General features: G+C 32.0%; 1 long non-coding RNA gene across 1 annotated transcript in view; it reads left to right on the top strand.

The window, feature by feature from the left end:
- The first annotated feature begins 1,355 nt into the window (after positions 1-1,355).
- LOC141451027 (uncharacterized) overlaps positions 1,356-18,961 on the top strand; it is a 33,857-nt gene continuing 16,251 nt past the window's right edge. Inside the window, exon 1 of the long non-coding RNA XR_012456497.1 lies at positions 1,356-2,967. This is a non-coding gene — a long non-coding RNA (uncharacterized lncRNA). The remainder of the gene's footprint in view (positions 2,968-18,961) is intronic.

The following is an 18,961-nucleotide window of genomic DNA, read 5'->3' on the forward strand; positions in this document are numbered from 1 at the left end:
TGAAAATGGGTTAAGGTTCAATTGCTGGATAATTTCACCGATTACATCTGTCGTGGCACTGATGTTTTTTTGCATTCCTTGCTAATTTCAGACTTCATCAATCAACCAAGATTGATTGATCAGTTCGGTGCACAAAACTTCACTTTAATGATGTATCCGTCTCGCAATACACTTGCTGAAGACGGATACATAGTTGAAGTCCAGTTCTCTGCACCAAAATCTGATCAATCAATCTTAAATGTTTGATGAAAGTCAAAAACCAGTCAGGGATTTTGCCTAAAAAAAAATGCGCGCCCTGACGGATAAAATCTGCAACAGAAATTTGGGATGTTTCTACCTACAAGGAGATCAAATATTTTTAATTTTATGGGTAAAGGTGTGTGCTGCTTCATTTTGTGTTAAACGATCGTATGTTGGTATTATTGATACCTATTTATAAATAGGCAAAATACGAGGTCTGTAAATTAAGTAATGAGAGTGATTTTTTAAAAAAAATTTATTCAAAAAGAATTACAATTCTATATTGTCACCTTCAAAATAACTTCCTTCTGAAGCCACACAGCGCTGGAGACGTTTCTTCCACTCCTTATAGCAGTGCTCGGACTCCGATACTGGATTAGCCTTCAGCTGGTCGGTTACAGCCGTTTGAATGAGTTCCCTTGAGGTGATTTTTGGATTGAATTGAAAATGTCCCCCCCCCCATTTTCTGGAACGAGTCCATTACTGGTGACGAGTCTTGGGTGTCTGAGTACGACCCAGAAACCAAGCGCCAGAGTATGGAGTGGCACACTTCAACCTCTCCAAGGCCCCCCAAAAAAAAGCAAGGATGGCGAAGTCGAAGATCAAATGCATGCCGGTTTTGTTTTTTCGATATCCACGGAATCGTCCACAAAGGGTTTCTACCTCAAGGTCAAACGGTCAATCTACCCACTTTTACCGAGAGGTTCTTGGAAAAACTTCGAGAAAGGGTCATTCGTGTGTGACCAAACATCAAGAACAAGTGGGTGTTGCATCACGATAATGCTCCTTGTCACACAGCAATTTCAATAAATCAGAGTTTTTGGCCAGTAAAAACATTCCTGTGGCTCCTCGGCCTCCTTGTTCGTCTGACTTGAGTCCTCGTGACTTTATTTTCTTCCCGAAGTTGAAAAATCACCTCAACGAAACTCATTTTGGGGACAGACGAAAACATTCAAACGGCTGTAACCGACCAGCTGAAGGCTATTCCAGTATCGGAGTTCGAGCACTGCTATAAGGAGTGGAAGAAACGTCTCCAGCGTTGTGTGGCTTCAGAAGGAAGTTATTTTGAAGGTGACAATATAGAATTGTAATTCTTTTTGAATAACAAAATTTTAAAAAATCAGTCTCATTACTTAATTTACAGATCTCGTATGTGATAAATAGTCATTGAGTCTGATCTGTGAGGAGACCTTTTTTCCAGAAACATGAAAAACGAATTACAATTTATTTTGTCATAAGTACTGATTTTTATTAAATTTACTTCATGTCTAAGTCAATATAGCATCGACCATTTACTAAAATTACTTAAATTACCTTTATAAATATCATTTTAAAACATTTTTATTCTAGAAAAATTAAGAAATAATAGTGTTGAAAAGTAAATTACAGTTCACCACAGCTAGCTGGATAATAAATTGTCGACATCATGCCAGCTGTAATCCTTCTCGGTTGGCTTATGGCCGTCGCTCCTACCATTGCTGGGATACCTGTTGAATTATCGCATTCATTCAACTTGAGGCTAGTTAGATAGAGCTCTTTCTTTCAATAAACACTATTTTTTATTATATTTTTACTTTATTATTGGATTACTTTATTCCATATTTTATTTTTGATAAATAAATGAAATTACTTTATTTTTGAAGAGTTTTTGCCAGTTACTGGTGCTTTTTAAATGTTAATAAATGTGTATTTTGTCTAAATAAAATCATCTTTAATGTGTTAATAATCAGATACTATAATTTATCTGGTCTCATTAACAACGATTTGATTATTACTTTTAAGGTAATTAACATATAAAAGCTTACAATTCGGATTTGAAACATTTTCCGAGAAAATTGAACGGAAAGAACACACCACAAACTCAGTACTAAACGTTTAATACACAAAAACAAAAAAAAATACCTTAATTGGCGATTTCCAATAATATTCTTTATTTTCAAACATTTACAAAACTTCTTTTAGTTAGTCTCTTTTTAGTTTTATTTGCATATTTGTTTTCAAGAAAATATAATTTGTAATCAATAACTGATTAGATGAATAGAGGGATATTGAGCAATTGGAAAGCAATCGTGTCTATTTAAACACTGCACCAGTATCTATAATGAAAACCAAATAGGATACAGAGATTGCACAAATTAAAATTAAAGAAAAAACACACAGAAATGGAAATTATTAATTAAAATATTTTGTTTAAAGAAACTAAAATGTAATAAAATATTATATTAAGCATTTAAAATCAAGTATTATATTAAGTAAATGATGTTAAGTATTTTTTATTATATTGACTTATAATTGAAAGCATATGTTAATAGCTGTTCCCAAAATCGAAAGGTTTCCAGGGATATTTACGTGGGGTAGTTGGTAGCGTAATGTTGGCAACGCTGAGCCCTTTCTGGCAGTCAACCCTTGTACGTCGAATGCAATCCACCTCCCTGCGTCCTTTTTTCTAACATTAAGTTCATTTATTTCTAATACAAAAAAGAAAAGGTGTAAAGCCTATTAAGTGAGATCATATGATAAAGAAAAATCCAATAAAAAATCATTTTTGATTTAAATTATTATTATATATTTAGTTTCTACGTAAAAGTGCCGTTTTATTCATAAATTATTGTGCGTAGAAAAGTTTTAATTATAATTTTTTTTATTTTTGCCAAATTTGTTATTTAAATTTTCTTTGTGTGATAAAATTTTGGATCTGTGATATAAGTGATAAATCGTCTCTCATAGGTAAGCATTCTTTTTCTTTAATTTAAGAAATTAAATACAAACATTCAATAGTTGTGTACATGGTTAAAATAAATATACAAAAAGTAATACGAATTTTCGTTATTAATGCAGAAATATGAATTTTTATTAATACCAAGCGTTTCGTAGACGTTCACAACTTGTTGCTATTCCCTGGAATATAAAACTGAATAAATCCCAGTACTTGGTTCTTAGAAAATCTTAAGTAATTATTTTTATTAATTTTAAGAATAATTTCTGCGATTTTTCTTTATTTTATAATAATTATTAATTTTAGAAATTAATCATATTTGAAGTGAATGCATTTATAAGAACACCTTATGTTATTTATGTAAATACAATAAATAGTTCGTTCTTCGAAAAATCTTCGCTCTTATTACTATTATTTTATGCATAATCACTGTGATTTTTATTTAATAATAATTATTAATTTATTAATTAATCATTTTTGGAGTGGATCCATTTATAAGAACACTTTTTTCCTCATTTCTGTGTTTTAGTATCGTATCGTATTTGTTTTGAACAATATGCTTTTTTGAAAAGTATTACTAAATTTTATATGGTATAATAACTTGAAATTTAAGAATATAATTTTTTTTGTTCTTATTTTATTATTTTATTTCTTTTTTATTACTATCTAATACTATCAGCATGTTATAGCCATCGAATGAATGCAGAACAATACGATGACCAATTAATAATATATTTAAATAAATTCACTTTTTGAAAATATGTTGATTATTTTTTTTAATCTAAAACTTGAGCGTAGAGTACTCAAAATCAATCAGCAGTTTTTCTTTAGTTTTTCATTGATTTCTTGCGATTCAATTCAAACCTTTTGAGTTAGTAAAAATGAAGTTTTTTATTTTTATTTTGAGTATTTGTACGTGAAAAAATTGATTCCATTGTTTTCCTTATCTTTTTAGCTTCAGTGTGTTATGTAAATAAGAAGTTTAAAATTTTGTAATAATTATATTTAATTTAAAGGAAATTGTGCATAATTTTAAAATTAATCTGTTTCCAAATTTTTTTTTTTTTTTTTAATACACTAGGTAAGATTAAGTCATATAATTGTTTCGAAATTTAGAAGTTCCAATTAGAGATCTGATAATTAGAAGCCAAAATCGGACCAATCGGATAATAAGTTTATAGACAAAATCTATCCGGTTATGCTTCTTTAATGAATCGATTTTGTAGTCGATGGTAATCGACGAAAAAAGTGGTTTAAGCCTCTTCTGGGGTGTAGTGGATAGGTTTTTTTTTTCTAAAATTCTGTTCCATTGTAATGTAAGTAAGGAGTTATCACCTATTTGTGTTTCCAAAGTTCTAAATTTGCAAAAAAAAAGTATTAGCGTTTTTATTGATTTATTTTTTTAATGGCTTTTCCTAAAGCGTAAAGAACATGTTAAATGTTGAATTCAACGCTGTTTATTATAAATTGTAAGTTTCTAGTAAATTAAATTTTATAAACTGCGATAAGTGCAAATCGTGTGTGTTGGCTTACTTTATTTTTTAAAGCCTTTTTTTTTAATTATAATTTTTTATCGATGAGCGAAAGAGTAGAGTAATCGCCTATTTTTTCAAGGCGGGGCTTAACGTCCAACTACCAATTAGGTGTCGTGGACGGAGGCAGAAGCTCATACGTTACTTTAAACAATTTTTTTCTAACAAATAAAAAAGTAGCCATACGCGGGATTCGAACTGGTGATCTCCTGATTACAAAGCCACGCTCTTGACCATTAGACCAACACCTGCCCCTAATTTTAACGATAATATTGATATAATAATATCGATCTCTCTCCCTCTCGGTTTGTGTGTGAACTAAACATCTGAAAATACGAAAAATCGCAAGAAGTTGTAATTTAAATATCGATTTTGGCCCCTTCTGACAACTTCATCTCACCGATTGTAATTTTTTGCCCCTCCTCACTCTGTCTTGGTGAACATTAACTATTCAGAGATTTTTAACTTTTATTTTAATATATTTTTTATTCAAGAGAATTTCTTTTTAAGAGTTCATTTTTCATCTAAAAAGTGTAATTTTAGAGAGTAATAAAGAAAATAAACCATTATAAAAAAACTAACGCCATATTTTCTTTTTTTACTAAACATTAGACCCTTGCTTAACTAGCAAATTAGTTACGACAATACTTTGATCCTTTGGACTAACCGCGTCGTAAAGTACCTCGGCTTAACTTTGGACAACAATTTGGGCTTTCCTCTACTCGTATGCAGGACAAAGTGAATTCCAGTGAACCTGTACTTTTGCCATTACTAACACCCTACTCGCAGATTACTCTCCTCAACAAACTCTTTCACTACAAAGTGGCCATCAGGATGCTTACCGCTCGAGTGTTCTGCCTAGAGTCTGCCATGTAGTAACATCAAAAAATATTTTTTGTTTAAATCATTAAATGGCTTATAGTTCCCTTAGAATACAGGAGATTTTTTCCAATATATAAGCGAAAAATTCCAACGGATTGAAATATCATCGCTTCAAACAATTTCTTTGAAGTCGGTACTTCATTTGAATTGCATTCGGATTCAGTCTCATCAAACGATAATATATGGCACCTGTGCGGTGAGTTTCACCAACTTGAAACCACTTTCTAGATGTTCTGAACATCTTGGCAAAAACTCAGAAACTAGTGCAAATAATAAACTACGAAATAAACAAACTCAAGTACGCAGTTGTTTTGGGTTACTATGAATTACTAAAATTTGCAGTACACTTGGTCTATATAAAACAATACTACTGTACTAGTATTTGGAATTACTTTTACTGCACAAAAATTTTTGCAGTTCATTCAGAAAAATTTCGGATTAGCTCGATAGAGCTCCCGGTTTTTTCGTATATGAATGAAGGAACACGATTGCACTTCTCGGTACTTAAAGGGTTAATAAAGAGTGGTAGATCTAAATTATTTTGTCACTTCAATTTTGAATTTTTTTCTATTTTTTTTTTTTTTTATTTTAACCGAGCACCATGATCTTTCGCATCATGGTATAACTAAATAGGTAAATAGAAATACCCGCGTGATTCGCTGGATTTAAGCCGTCAAGATTAGTTACCTTTCTCTGGACACTGTCCCTTATATAAGATTAATTTGATGTAATCCATTATCAGGGACGCCTTTAAACATTACGTATACACACTAACCACCTACACCGAATGCTTTGAAATTAGATCTGTATCAATGCTTACCACAACACCAAGGCACAAGTTCAAAACATCTGTAATTTGGGGAAGACGGAATTTCCATCCCATAATGGAAAGTTACTGGGGGCCATATGTCGCAAGAAGTTAATGCTTCTGTGTCTAAGCAGTTTGAATCGTCAGTCTTTTGCCAATGAAATGTAATTAGAGGAAGATAGAGCGTTAAGTAAGAGCCTGCAAGGGTGCTGCCATTATACGCTTCTAATAGAGATTTTTCTGAAGGTCATTTCGATAGGCTAGGAATAAAGTGAGTGTAACTGGAAAATATCCCAGTTCAGGCCTCCTTTCTACTGCTCCCAGAAAATGGAATATAACTTCCATTTTGGAAAATATAAAGGAGACAAAAATTAAATAATTTTCTTTTACTATTATTAGAACCCTGATTCTGTTCATCATTTCTCTGATAAATTAATTTCACTGAAGATTTTTCTATAATTAAAATTCAAAATGCTAAACACTCTCTACATATTTTGCGTGCTTAGTTGAAGCTCACTCATCTCAGCTGGCCCTACAAAGAAAAAGAGGGGAAAAAAATGCTGAGATCGCTAATGACCAAGCAGCGTCGATTAGCCAACGGTAAAAAAGATGGTCATCATCACTATCATTGTTGTGGTTAATGGCCCTAAACTAATTAAGATTTAAAAAAAGAAATTAATTGCAAATTGCTTTTCAATAGTTATAAAACTTAATATGTAATCTTTGAATTTTCCCAACTTGATTAACCAGATTTTAGAAAAACAAGAAACAATGATTTACAATCGAAAAGCTTTTAGATTTGTTTTACTAATTAAACACAAATTAATAATTGAACAAATATGCAAATTGATCTTTATATATATAGAGAGAGAGTATTGAAATACTGGGCAAGGAATTCATTAGTTTTTTTTCATTTTTTCTTTTTTTTGAACTGATTTGAAGGATTAAATACATTTAATAAAAATTAAATAGTAAAACGATACATTAAAGTCATTAATGATTAATTACTTTAACCATTTAAGCCTGGAATTTAGTTTTAAAAAACCCCCCACAGAGTGCGGAATTAAAATCAGACAATGACGTGTATACACGTCGAACGCAGGGCAAAACTACCAAAAGTTTACAACGTCATAATAGTCACTGCAAGCGACTTTTCCTGCAATCTCTGGGGCTTGAGATTACCAGAGCATTTTGTGCTCTTTCAAAATCTTGCACCGCTTCACCTATGCATTGCTCTAGTTAACTAGGGATGCAAGAGCTTTTATAAGGAAGAAAAGAGAGCTTTGAATTCTTTGCAAAATGAAATCATGCTCGTACTGAGGTCTGTATCTCTAACTGCGGTAAAAAAGGCATTGCTCAAGGGTTGAGAGCCTTTATTTGTGTGCCTAATTCCCGAATCTCTAATGCGGAGACCAAACATGTACCAACCACTTATCATTTAGCTGACTCCCACCATCCCCCTTCGTATAAAATACTTGACAGTATTATTGGTAAGATAGAGGAAACATCCCCACCAAATAATATTCTTATTGTATTTTATTTAAATTTTTTTCACAACGAGTATGCACGTCGAACGCATCGTAATAGAGAAGAAAAAGTCTTCAGTATTAGTCCAATGGTAAATTTTGAATCTTTTTTGGAGGTTTCTATCTACAAATATACTCGTACGTGTATCAACTTTGAAACCTATAACCGTCTTCAAATCAAGATCTCTCTCTCTGCTTTCAGACGATTTCTGACAGTGCTAATGTGGTAGAAATTACCACCAAAGCCGCTTTATGCTTAAAAACCTTACAAAGGGAATTTCGGCTGGTAATTTATCGATTAAAATCCTTCTCAAGTGTGAATAGAGTACTGTTTCAATGTAATGTACTGTCCATTTTTCTTTTATATTATTATGGAGAGTGTTTAGAAAATTTTTTGTTTGAAGATCTTTCATTAACGGGAAGGTATTCAACATATTGTTAATTTTTTAAGAGATTTTTCCTAAAATTAGAGCTAATGTAGATCTTGCAAACGCGTAACTAAATTTTAGAGACCTTAGCTGGCTCTTTAAAATTCGAGCCGAGCTACTCAGGCTGATTAGTGTCCCTTGGTTGAAGATGGCATGTGCTCTCTGTGCTCCTCTGGGGTACAGGAGGATCTCTATCACTTCCTAGATGTATGTCCTACTCTAGGTGAGCTCCGACTCAAGATCATGGGTAGTTCTAGTCTTTCTCGCTATTATATTGTTAATTTGCTGTCCACCTCGGATTATCTTCCACTGATTACTTTAGCCAGGAGTGCCTGGAATTTAAGATATAAATTTTTAAATGGAGAGACTAAAATTTAAATATCTTTTATTTTTATTTTCAAGAAGTTTAATGTTTTATTTTGTGCTTTTGTAAAAGCTTTAGAGTTTGGTTTGCTGCTCTTCTTTGGCTCTCTATTGTACTTCAACCCTCATCTTTTTCTGATTCTTGTTTTTTCTTTATTTTGATTTTCTTTATTTATTTGTTTTTTCTATACTTTACTAAAAGCTAACTCCTGCAGACTGGCTATAAGCCATGCAATTTCCTATTATTATATATATTGTATTTTTTATTACTTTTTTATTATAAAAATAAAGGATTTTAATTTTTTTATACACTCAGCGGCAAAAAAAACCGGACACTTAATATTTTTTATATTAAAAGCTGATTATCAGTAATGTGTTTGTTTTTGTGGGTAATCTGGTTATTACAGAGAAGGAAGGGTCTAAGTCCATTGAACTAATCCCTTCAGAATTAGTAGAGCATGAGATAAGACTCAGATGTCTTGGGGCTGCTTTACCTGACGGAACTCTTCTAAACTGTAAGCAGGTTTTCGCACCTTTAGAGATCTTTAATTTATTAACTTCGTGGCTCAATGTGTCATCAGTATAAGATTGAACTAATTCACTCTGGGCCTTCAGGCGCCATCTTCTGATACCTAATCGCGGTGGTCCTACTCGACCATCAGCCATCTCAACCATGGACCTCCTTGCCTCCTTGCACCTCCTGGACTACCATACAACGTTTTCTTTGGCAGCCTTTCACTGGGCATTCCTTCCACATGCCGTAGCCATCCCATTCTTCCTCTCTTTATAATGGGCAACTGGCTCCCCGAACATTTCTTTTAATTCTAAGTTGCTTCTGGTCTACCATTCCCTGTTTTCATAACTTTGTGACTCTAATGTTTTGTCTGTACAAGGTTAAAATAATTTGCTAAGTCTAGACTCTAGACTGAAGTATCCAGCTATTAGCAGCTAATTGAATCAAATTCAAAAGATTAGTTCATGTTTAAAAGTTTGCTCAATGCTAGCAACCTTAAAATTGTTAATAATAAATACTAACTAAAGGTTTCCATGTATCAGTTCATTTAAATTCTAGCCCAATTCGCATTTATCTATTAGTTTTCTTGGTCTCATGATGCCATCAACAGCTAAATGTAAGTCTCTGTTAATGCTTTTATCTCTGCGATAATGCTTTTAATTTCTAATGTCTAATTTCATTTATTTTAATTATTTATTTATTTATTTTTGTGAGTTTGTGTAATTAAGCGAGAGTACGAAGAATATTTATTTTGCAAATGAAAGGTATGTAAGTTTACAACTTCATGAATTTCATTTACTGTATATTAAGAAGCAATTTTATGTAACAATATACAGAAAGTTTGTCTGTCAGTAGTCAACCCATTAGTTATAATATATTCCATGGAGTTATAATGCTGTAAACTTATAAGTCCATCGAAAAACTTCATACTTCTTCCTCCAGTTAAGCGATTTGCAATCTAGAGCCGACTCTCTCGCCCAAGATCACCTTCGCTGCCTAACATCGTTTAATGGAGCACTTTCTCTTTACGGCAAAATGCTCTCGTAGTTCCTAATCGAACACTGAATTCTTCTGCATTATAAATTGTGTTTAATATAATGCTGGGCACTTTTTCGGACAGTGAGATCACCGGACAGTGAGCTGTAAGAAGCTCCTAGGAAGAGAAAATCTAAGGATCAGCAGCTGGATTCGAACCCGGGACCTCCGCGTGGGAGTCCTGTATGCTAACCTCATAGCTAATCCCTTCCCTTACCTTTATTATTATTATTATATTACTATTATTTTAGCTAATGCATGAGATGAACTTATCATCAACCTCAGCAATTTCAGTTGGCGCCATCATTCTAGTAGTACTTCATTAATCTTAAATTATTTTGCTTTCCTTAATCTAACGTAGCACATTCTGGGGCCAAATGGTCTGATATCAGTTACTAGTTAACTAAACGCTTCTTTTTTTTAAAAAAATGTAGCGCACCATTCAGTTTCCGGGTTCATGAAGAATTTCGAATGTGAATAATAATTAAATCTGCTCCTTTTTTAAAAACTAAGCTGACCCTGAAACTTCGCGACTCCAGGCACACTATACATTATTCCTGGCGTTTCGCCGTCTCCACGCCTCAGGCAACAAACTAAACATTGTCCCTTACACCTCCTAGAAGCTTCTATATTTATAAAGTGCCTTTAAGAAAAGGAAAAGGGAAATTGAATTTTATAAGAAGGAAAAAGATACTATAAAAGAAGGTTTTTAAACATGGAAATAGATTTTACTGGAATAAATTTGAATTAATAAAAAATAAATAAAAAGAAATAAATGGAAATATACTGGAAAGGCGATTGAATTTATTTAGAATATTCAATCATAATATTAAATTTAAAATGATATTATTGTTCGCATGCTGATACACTAAAAAGAAAAATTACTACGCATTTGGTGTTGAAATTAAAGGTGAACAATTAATCTTCACAATCTCCTTAACAAAAACTTACAGTTTAAAATGTTAAGTATAAGGGTTGATTAAACGCCAAAATGCACACAAATCAGCAAGTACCTAACATTTCATTAATTCTTCATTAATATTCAAGTAATTTTACTGCATTAATTTTCATTAATATTTTTTAGAATTTATTAGATGTCACAGACCCTTATGCTGGCCATTTTCGTCTACAAAATATATGTTCAAGTAGCTCTGTAGATTGACTGTAATATCTAGTTATTTATAATAATCAAACTGTTAATTACAGGTTAAAAAGAAAAACGTTATAAAAAATAAAAAAAAATTATGAGGCTAAAAAATTCAAAACCTTTTTTAAAAAATGCTTACACCAACATACATCAATGATTTTGTTTATTTTATTTATTTATTTTTATTTTTAAATAAAAATCGTCGGTTTAAGTTCATTCTTCGATTAAAGTAATTGTTATTTTATGAAGTAGTCAAACGTTTATAACAACAGGTAATAATTATCTGGCTTTATCGCAAATAATATAGTTTTCTTCAGTTAAATTTTCAGTCAAGGTATTCTTCTCACAGTGTTGTATACACATATGTAATATAAAATGAATAAGACATAAGGGTCTGTGACATCTAATAAATTCTAAAAAAAAATGAACTGGCCAGCATAAGGGTCTGTGACATCTAATAAATTCTAAAAAATTTAATAAAAAGTTAATGTAGTAAAATTACATTGTTAATGTAAGGTACAAAAATAATGTAAAAGTTAATGTAGTATCTATACATGCATGTTAAAGTAGAAAAAAACATTAGATATTACAGTCAATCTAAGTTAAATGGTGTTCTACTTGAACATATATTTTGTAGATTAAAATGGCCAGCATAAGGGTCTGTGAAACATCTAATAAATTCAAAAAATGTGAAGGAAAAGTTAATGTAGTAAAATTACTTAAATAATATCAATGAAGTATGAATGAAATGATGGATACTTGCTGATTTGTGTGCATTTTGGCGTTTAATCAACCCTTATACTTAACATTTTGAACTGTAAGTTTTTGTTAAGGAGATTTTTGTACCTTTTGGATAGATTTTTCTTTTTGTCTATTATTTGGGTGGGGCAAACTCCCCTTCTTATGAGGAATAGCGTCGAGACTTTTAAAATACAAGTCTGAACAAAATTTCGATTCGAATGACACTTCATTCATGAAAATCGGTTCACGCCTCGATAATTTGAAACGATTGCTATACTTCCTCTTAACAAGTGTAAGAGCAGAATGTCGTTTTAATGTTACGTAGGGAAGCCATAACCCTATGATCCTACCAAATTTTATCAAAATCGGGCCAATTTTAGAGGGGGCCTTACATAAAGGGGGCTAACTCCTCTCCCATTTGATGTACAGCGTCGAGACCCCCAAAAGGCACATCTACATAAAATTCCGAATCGAATGACACCTCATTCATGAAACGCGTTTAGGCGCTACGCAGTTTACAAAAAAGGTAACAACAACAACAACAACAACAACAACAAGAAGAAGAACCATTTTTGAAAATGCCGTTTTTGCTCATTTTCAGCAACTTTTTTCTCGAAATCTATTATATCTATGTTGCAAAAAAATTATAGTTGTAAAGGAGGATTTGCCCTACATTTTAAAGAAAATTTGGGAATTTTATCTTTTATAGAAAAAGAGGAAAAAAATGTCAAAGTTGGGTGTTTTTCAACATTACGCTTTTTCGTGCAGTTTTTGACGATCAACCCTTATACAACTGTCCTACCGGACAGTTTTAATTTCAGCGCTTTAGAAAATTTAAGTTGAAAAAAATCTAATCCAAATATGGCGATTGATTGGAACTTATATATTCTTTCTACTTTCTGAAGCGTATTCTATGCGTTTTACCAAATTATTTTAAACAGTTTAATAGTGTTCTTTGTTTCTATTTCTAAATTTTACTTAATTTAAGCAAGGGAAGTATTGCGATTATTTCCATTATTTACGTTTCTAATCGCGCATTATAATTAATTGTTATCATTTCGGTATTGTGTCAGTAATACGTCATTTCAAAATTGTTATACGAATTGTTTCGGATTATGATATAATTGTTTTGAATCTAATTAACCAGTTAAGCAAACCAAATCTCTATTACGGTGCGTTCGACGTGTATACTCGTGAAAAATATAAAATTGCCATTAACTCGAAAAATATAAACTCGAAATTTTAATAAAATACAATAAGAATAATATTTGGTGGGATGTTTCCTTTATCTTACCAATAGAACTGCGGTGGGAGTCAGCCAAATGATAAGTGGTTGGTACATGTTTGGTCTCCGCATTAGGGATTGGGAATTATGCATACAAATAGAAGCTCTCAACCCTTGTGCAAGGCTGTTTTTACCTTAGTTATAGGTTCAGACCTCAGTATGAGCATGATTTCATTTTGCACACAATTCAAAGCTCTTTTCTTCCTTGTAAAAAAAAGCTCTTGCGTCTCTAGTTAACTCAGTGCAATGCATACGTGAAGCGGTGCAAGATTTTTGAAAGAGCACAGAATGCTCTGGTAATCTCAAGCCCCAGAGAGATTGCACAAAAAGTGCTTGCAGTGACTATTATGACGTTGTTGTAAACTTTTGGTGTATACTACGTCATTGTCTGATTTTAATTCCGCACACTGTGGGTTTTTTTAAAAAAAAACTAAATTCCACGCTTAACTGGTTAAATTATATTTGCGAATAAAAAGCCTTTTCTAAAAAGTAATCCTAAATACAAAAAAACAGAAATTAGTACGTTAATCCCGTAAAGAGTAAGTCAGGTGATTGTGTCACACCAAGTGATTGTGTCACACAATCACACTAGTAATTTAGTTTTTAATTAAATACGAATCCCTTTATTTTATTAACTTTTATTATTTTTACAACTACATCAATAGCATGATGAAAGCAGTTTTCTGTTAATACTATTGCCTAGAAAAAAAAGCTAAGATATGAAAAATGTCGTGATATGAGACATTACTAGCAATGATTGCAGATGGTGACTGTGATTGTAATATCAAGATATGGCTACCACATAAATCACGCATTATATAACAAGAAAAATCTCATTGTCTGATATGTTTCTCTATGTCACTTGGCGAGTCATCGTTTTATGAAATATATCTTCAATGTCTTCGGAGAAGAATGTCGAGTGCGCACTTTAATAACTTTTGTGGTATTTTTCTAGCTCTTCCCTCCACAAATACCAAAAGAACTTTTTTAATTTATTAAAAACCTGGTCTTTTTATCTGGATAAATATTTGTTTTTCAGTACGAAATATGGAAAAATATTTATGTACTGAAATACGTTTATTTAGTGAAAGAGATCATTAAAGAAAAAATTACTTTAGAAGGAAAAAATTTATTTTTTCAACACGTTAAGTTTGACTTAGATAAGATTTAAGTTGATGAAAATCAAGTAGTGGTTAGAGGGGCACATTTGAACTGTTACAGAGTGAACCTTTCTATTTTGATTTCTACAACTTATTTGGCTGATTTTCAATTTATAATTTGATATAAAATATTTGTGAAATCAATGTAAAACTAAAGTAAATCTATTTTTTTAGATAGGCTCATCAATGTTTACGTATTATTCGTATTTTAATAGAATTATTCACAAGAAATCAATTTTATATTCGTTATATTATAAATTATAACCAAATTTGTTTGGTTTTCCTTATTTAAATCCTTTGAATTCCATTTCTGAGTAACGAGAATGGTAAAATAAATGTTCTGAAGGAGTTAAAAAAATATTGTTATTTCCCGGTTAATTTTTCTGTAATTTGCAGGAAGCCATTATTATTCAAAATCGGTCGGTTATATCTTTTAAATTCCTTATTTATTAATTGCTCTGAAGGAAGAGTTATAGAGTTCCATAGCAGAGTTATCTGGCATACATGTTTGTGAATGTGTGTGTGTGTGCGGCACCCTGATAGACAATAACAAAAGCTCCTTATCCCCAAAATTAAATCTCTCATTTTGTAAATCCCATTTTCGACTTAAGCTAGAAATGTGATTCGAACGAACCTTAGTGGACCTAGTTGTTGCTATTTTATTCTCAGAATTTGTGCGCTAAATTGTCTTTTCTGTCGCTTTGAAGGTAATCCTACCATTCTGACACCTGTTTTCTGTTGTTTTAGTGATGGTATTACGTCATTAAGGTGGTTAAGAGAAGGCGAGGCGCCATCATTATCTTTTATTTTGGGAAAGCCTTTTCATTAGCCTGTGATCACATCTTTATCAGCTTTGGCGTCATGTTGCTTAACCTGGAGTATTTTCAAGGATATCCTTTCTTTAAATTTTCAATTGTGAATTCTGCATCATCGTTTAACATTATTCATAATAAAGGCTTTAAGTTCTTTTGAACTTGAATTAAATATGAGAATAATCTTTTTATGTAGTGGCTCTAATTTATCATGATAATCTTTAAATACTGCATAGTTGGTGCTTAAAATTTAAATTTTGAACGCTTTCAACTTTTCACGTTCCCTCCAAAAAGTGATAATGAGTTCCTACGTTTTTCTTTAAAAACCACTTTACGTAATCGGAGAATGTTGCAAATGAAACTGTCGCCAATCTCTCTCTAAGGCTCAACAGTCCTTAAAAGGACCAAGGCCTCCACCACCACTACTGTCGCCAATCTCTCTCTAAGGCTCAACAGTCCTTAAAAGGACCAAGGCCTCCACCACCACTACTGTCGCCAATCTCTCTCTAAGGCTCAACAGTCCTTAAAAGGACCAAGGCCTCCACCACCACTACTGTCGCCAATCTCTCTCTAAGGCTCAACAGTCCTTAAAAGGACCAAGGCCTCCACCACCACTACTGTCGCCAATCTCTCTCTAAGGCTCAACAGTCCTTAAAAGGACCAAGGCCTCCACCACCACTACTGTCGCCAATCTCTCTCTAAGGCTCAACAGTCCTTAAAAGGACCAAGGCCTCCACCACCACTACTGTCGCCAATATCATCAACAAATTAAATGTTGTAAAACTCTCTTCAGTAGGATGAAAAAGTAATAGCCAGTTTCAGTCATGATATATTTTTATTATGCCGAGCTTTTCAGTCCATGAACAGACTAGACAGAAGACACACCAACCCTTTAATGATGTAAAATATTACATTGTCAATTAGTGGTTTTGGTTTTTTCCGACCGTTGTTGATGGATGATTTTTGGGGAATATCGAGGTGCGGTCATCAATAAAAACTACTTTTTTGCTTTATACCAACGTTTCGGTAATTTTTACTACCTTCTTCAGGGTCTGTACAAAAGGAATATTACACTAATATAGATAAAATTGAAAACCAAAAGAAATAAAAATATTTCTAAAACATAAAATTAAATAAATAGATAAATATAATAATAATAATAATAAGTCTTTAGGGAAGGGATTAGCTATGAGGTTAGCATACTGGACTCCCACGCGGAGGTCCCGGGTTCGAATCCAGCAGCTGACCCTTAGATTTTCTCTTCCTAGGAGCTTCTTACAGCTCACTGTCCGGTGATAGACAGTGTTGTCTGTAACGAGAGAACACTGTCCGGAGGCCGGCAGTGCACTGAAAAAAGCTCCGGGCGCCAATAACCTTAGATGTTGACGCGCCTTAACTTAAATCATAAAAAAAAAATAATAAGTCTTTATTAAAAGGTTTTAGATAATTACAAATACAAATACAAAAGCTTAGACAGACATATTCATGGTCCTTAGACCGTCTGAAGAGTCGTCAAACACAAAAAAAAAAATTATAATTAGCAGCTCAGGCTTCAAAAAACACTTTATATAAATAAATAAATAAATCGTACTTCTTGCCAAGGAGAAAAAACTACAAAAAACACAGAAGAAAGAGTTACAATGAAGCATGAACTCCGCATGCAATAATGTAAGGAACAATAATAATAAAGAGGTGAGAAATAAACATTAATAAAAAACTTATAGAAGGGCACCCGTAAATAAATTAAATGAAAACAAATATCTAAAACCATGAGTTTTATTTTAATCAACATTAAAAATTTTAAATATAATAATAATTATTGCAAATTTAGAAATTAATTAAACTCCGATATTAGGAGGAATCTATATTGGCAAGCTTCTTTGCAAAATTTGATCAGACTTAGCCAATCCTTCCCATCCAAATATTCAATAAATTCATCAAAATTTAGACTGCGCTTTTTAAAAAATTTTAGGCGGAACTCAATCAGAAGACTTTTTAATAATGTGTCTTTCCAAATTATATTTATATTATATTTATTATATTTATCTATTTATTTAATTTTATGTTTTAGAAATAATTTTTATTTACTTATTTTTTATGGTCTTCAAGTTATATCTATATTAGTGTAATATTCCTTTTGTACAGACCCTGAAGAAGGTAGTAAAAATTACCGAAACGCTGGTATAAAGCAAAAAAGTTGTTTTTATTGATGACCGCATCTCGATATTTCCCAAAAATCATTGTCAATTAGGTAAAAAATTTTGTAAATTACGTTACATTACGTTTTAATATAATTATTGTTAAAACACTGTAAATATGTTCCACAGACCTGAAGATGATCTAGTCCCTTGGTTGGAAGCTCGGCATAATAAAAATATATCATGACTGAAACTGTCAGTTATTTTTTCATACTCTTGAAACTATGAATCAGTCACCAAAAATAATGAACAGTAAAACTGTCTTAATAAAAAAAGTTTTTGACTCTTGCATTATGATAATAAAAATTGTACAATGTGGCTGAAAATAAAAAGTTTTGTAGATTTTTTACCTGAAATAAATGGAATCAACTTATTTACTTTTGAAATTCCTTTTAATTCATTAACCAAAAAAAATTAATAACTATAGGGCTGAACTTTTTAGGATAACCTTCTTTTTTTTAAAATATTTTTTTCTAATTGTTTCACTTAGTTAGCCTTAGTGTTACAACTTGTAGGAGAAACTAGCTAGTCCTGAAATTTCCTACGGTGGGATGAGAGGATGGAAAATGAGAAGATTGAGTAGCTAGCGACGTTCTAAAAGTCCAGGGTGTGTCAAGAGATCGTGCGATGGTGTTAGAAATTTAGGAAATCAGGATCGGATTGTATTGGAGTAACAAATGGAAGATTTATGTAGATTTTGATGAAGGTTTTGGTATCAAACTTATTAGAGTGCATTTACTATTCGACCTAAAGACTTTGGACTGGAAGGATTGTTTGGGGTTATATTAGAAAGTTTGGTGAAGTCTCACCATTATTCGGCTCTGCATGACCATAATGGATATGAGTAGAGTTTTTTGTAGTGTGAGTTATCTAAAGTCATGCAGTCATGGCAGATTTAGGTCCTTGCAGGAGTTTTTTAGAGTTGTTTTTTAGGTGTTGTGTTTGGGTTCCATGTTAAGATGGCTTTCGTAAGTGTGGTTCAAACATAAGTGATGACTCGTAGTGGGTGGCGCTTGTACATTTTCCTCTTTTAAACAAAATTAGTTCTAGGTGCCCACTTAAAGTTGGAAAAAGTAGTATAAATTCTTTGAAAATGTTTCTTAGAATCATGCTTTCACAATAATTACAATTATAATAAACGTGCTTGTATTTTAAGATTCAATTATTTTGTAATAAAAAAACGTATTTTTACTTCTAACTAAATGAAATAATGAAGAGCTCGTTTCAAATAAATTCCAGCAAAATCTTCTATTAATTAAAGTTACAATTAAATGTACAAAAACCTCTGTCGGATCTTCTTTTTTATTTTATTGCAGTTACCATTTTCCTGCTTTTAATCACAATAAGCATGTTGACAAATTATCTGACAATGTTGCATTACTCTCGAAATACGTAGACGCCAATTTGCTGATTATTTAATGACGACAATGATTATTTATTAAAATGGAAATTTCGTACAAATTGTTTTCAAGCTTGTAGATTATATTGGATTTAGTATTATGAGCGTGATTTAGATGTTGTTAGTAGCGAAGCGGGTATTCAAGAAAAATCAAGCTAATTTTTTTTTATAGCGA

This window comes from Rhodnius prolixus, unplaced genomic scaffold (genome assembly GCF_049639745.1).
Source record: "Rhodnius prolixus isolate KJV_2025 unplaced genomic scaffold, Rpr scaffold_8, whole genome shotgun sequence".
NCBI classification, from domain to species: domain Eukaryota; kingdom Metazoa; phylum Arthropoda; class Insecta; order Hemiptera; family Reduviidae; genus Rhodnius; species Rhodnius prolixus.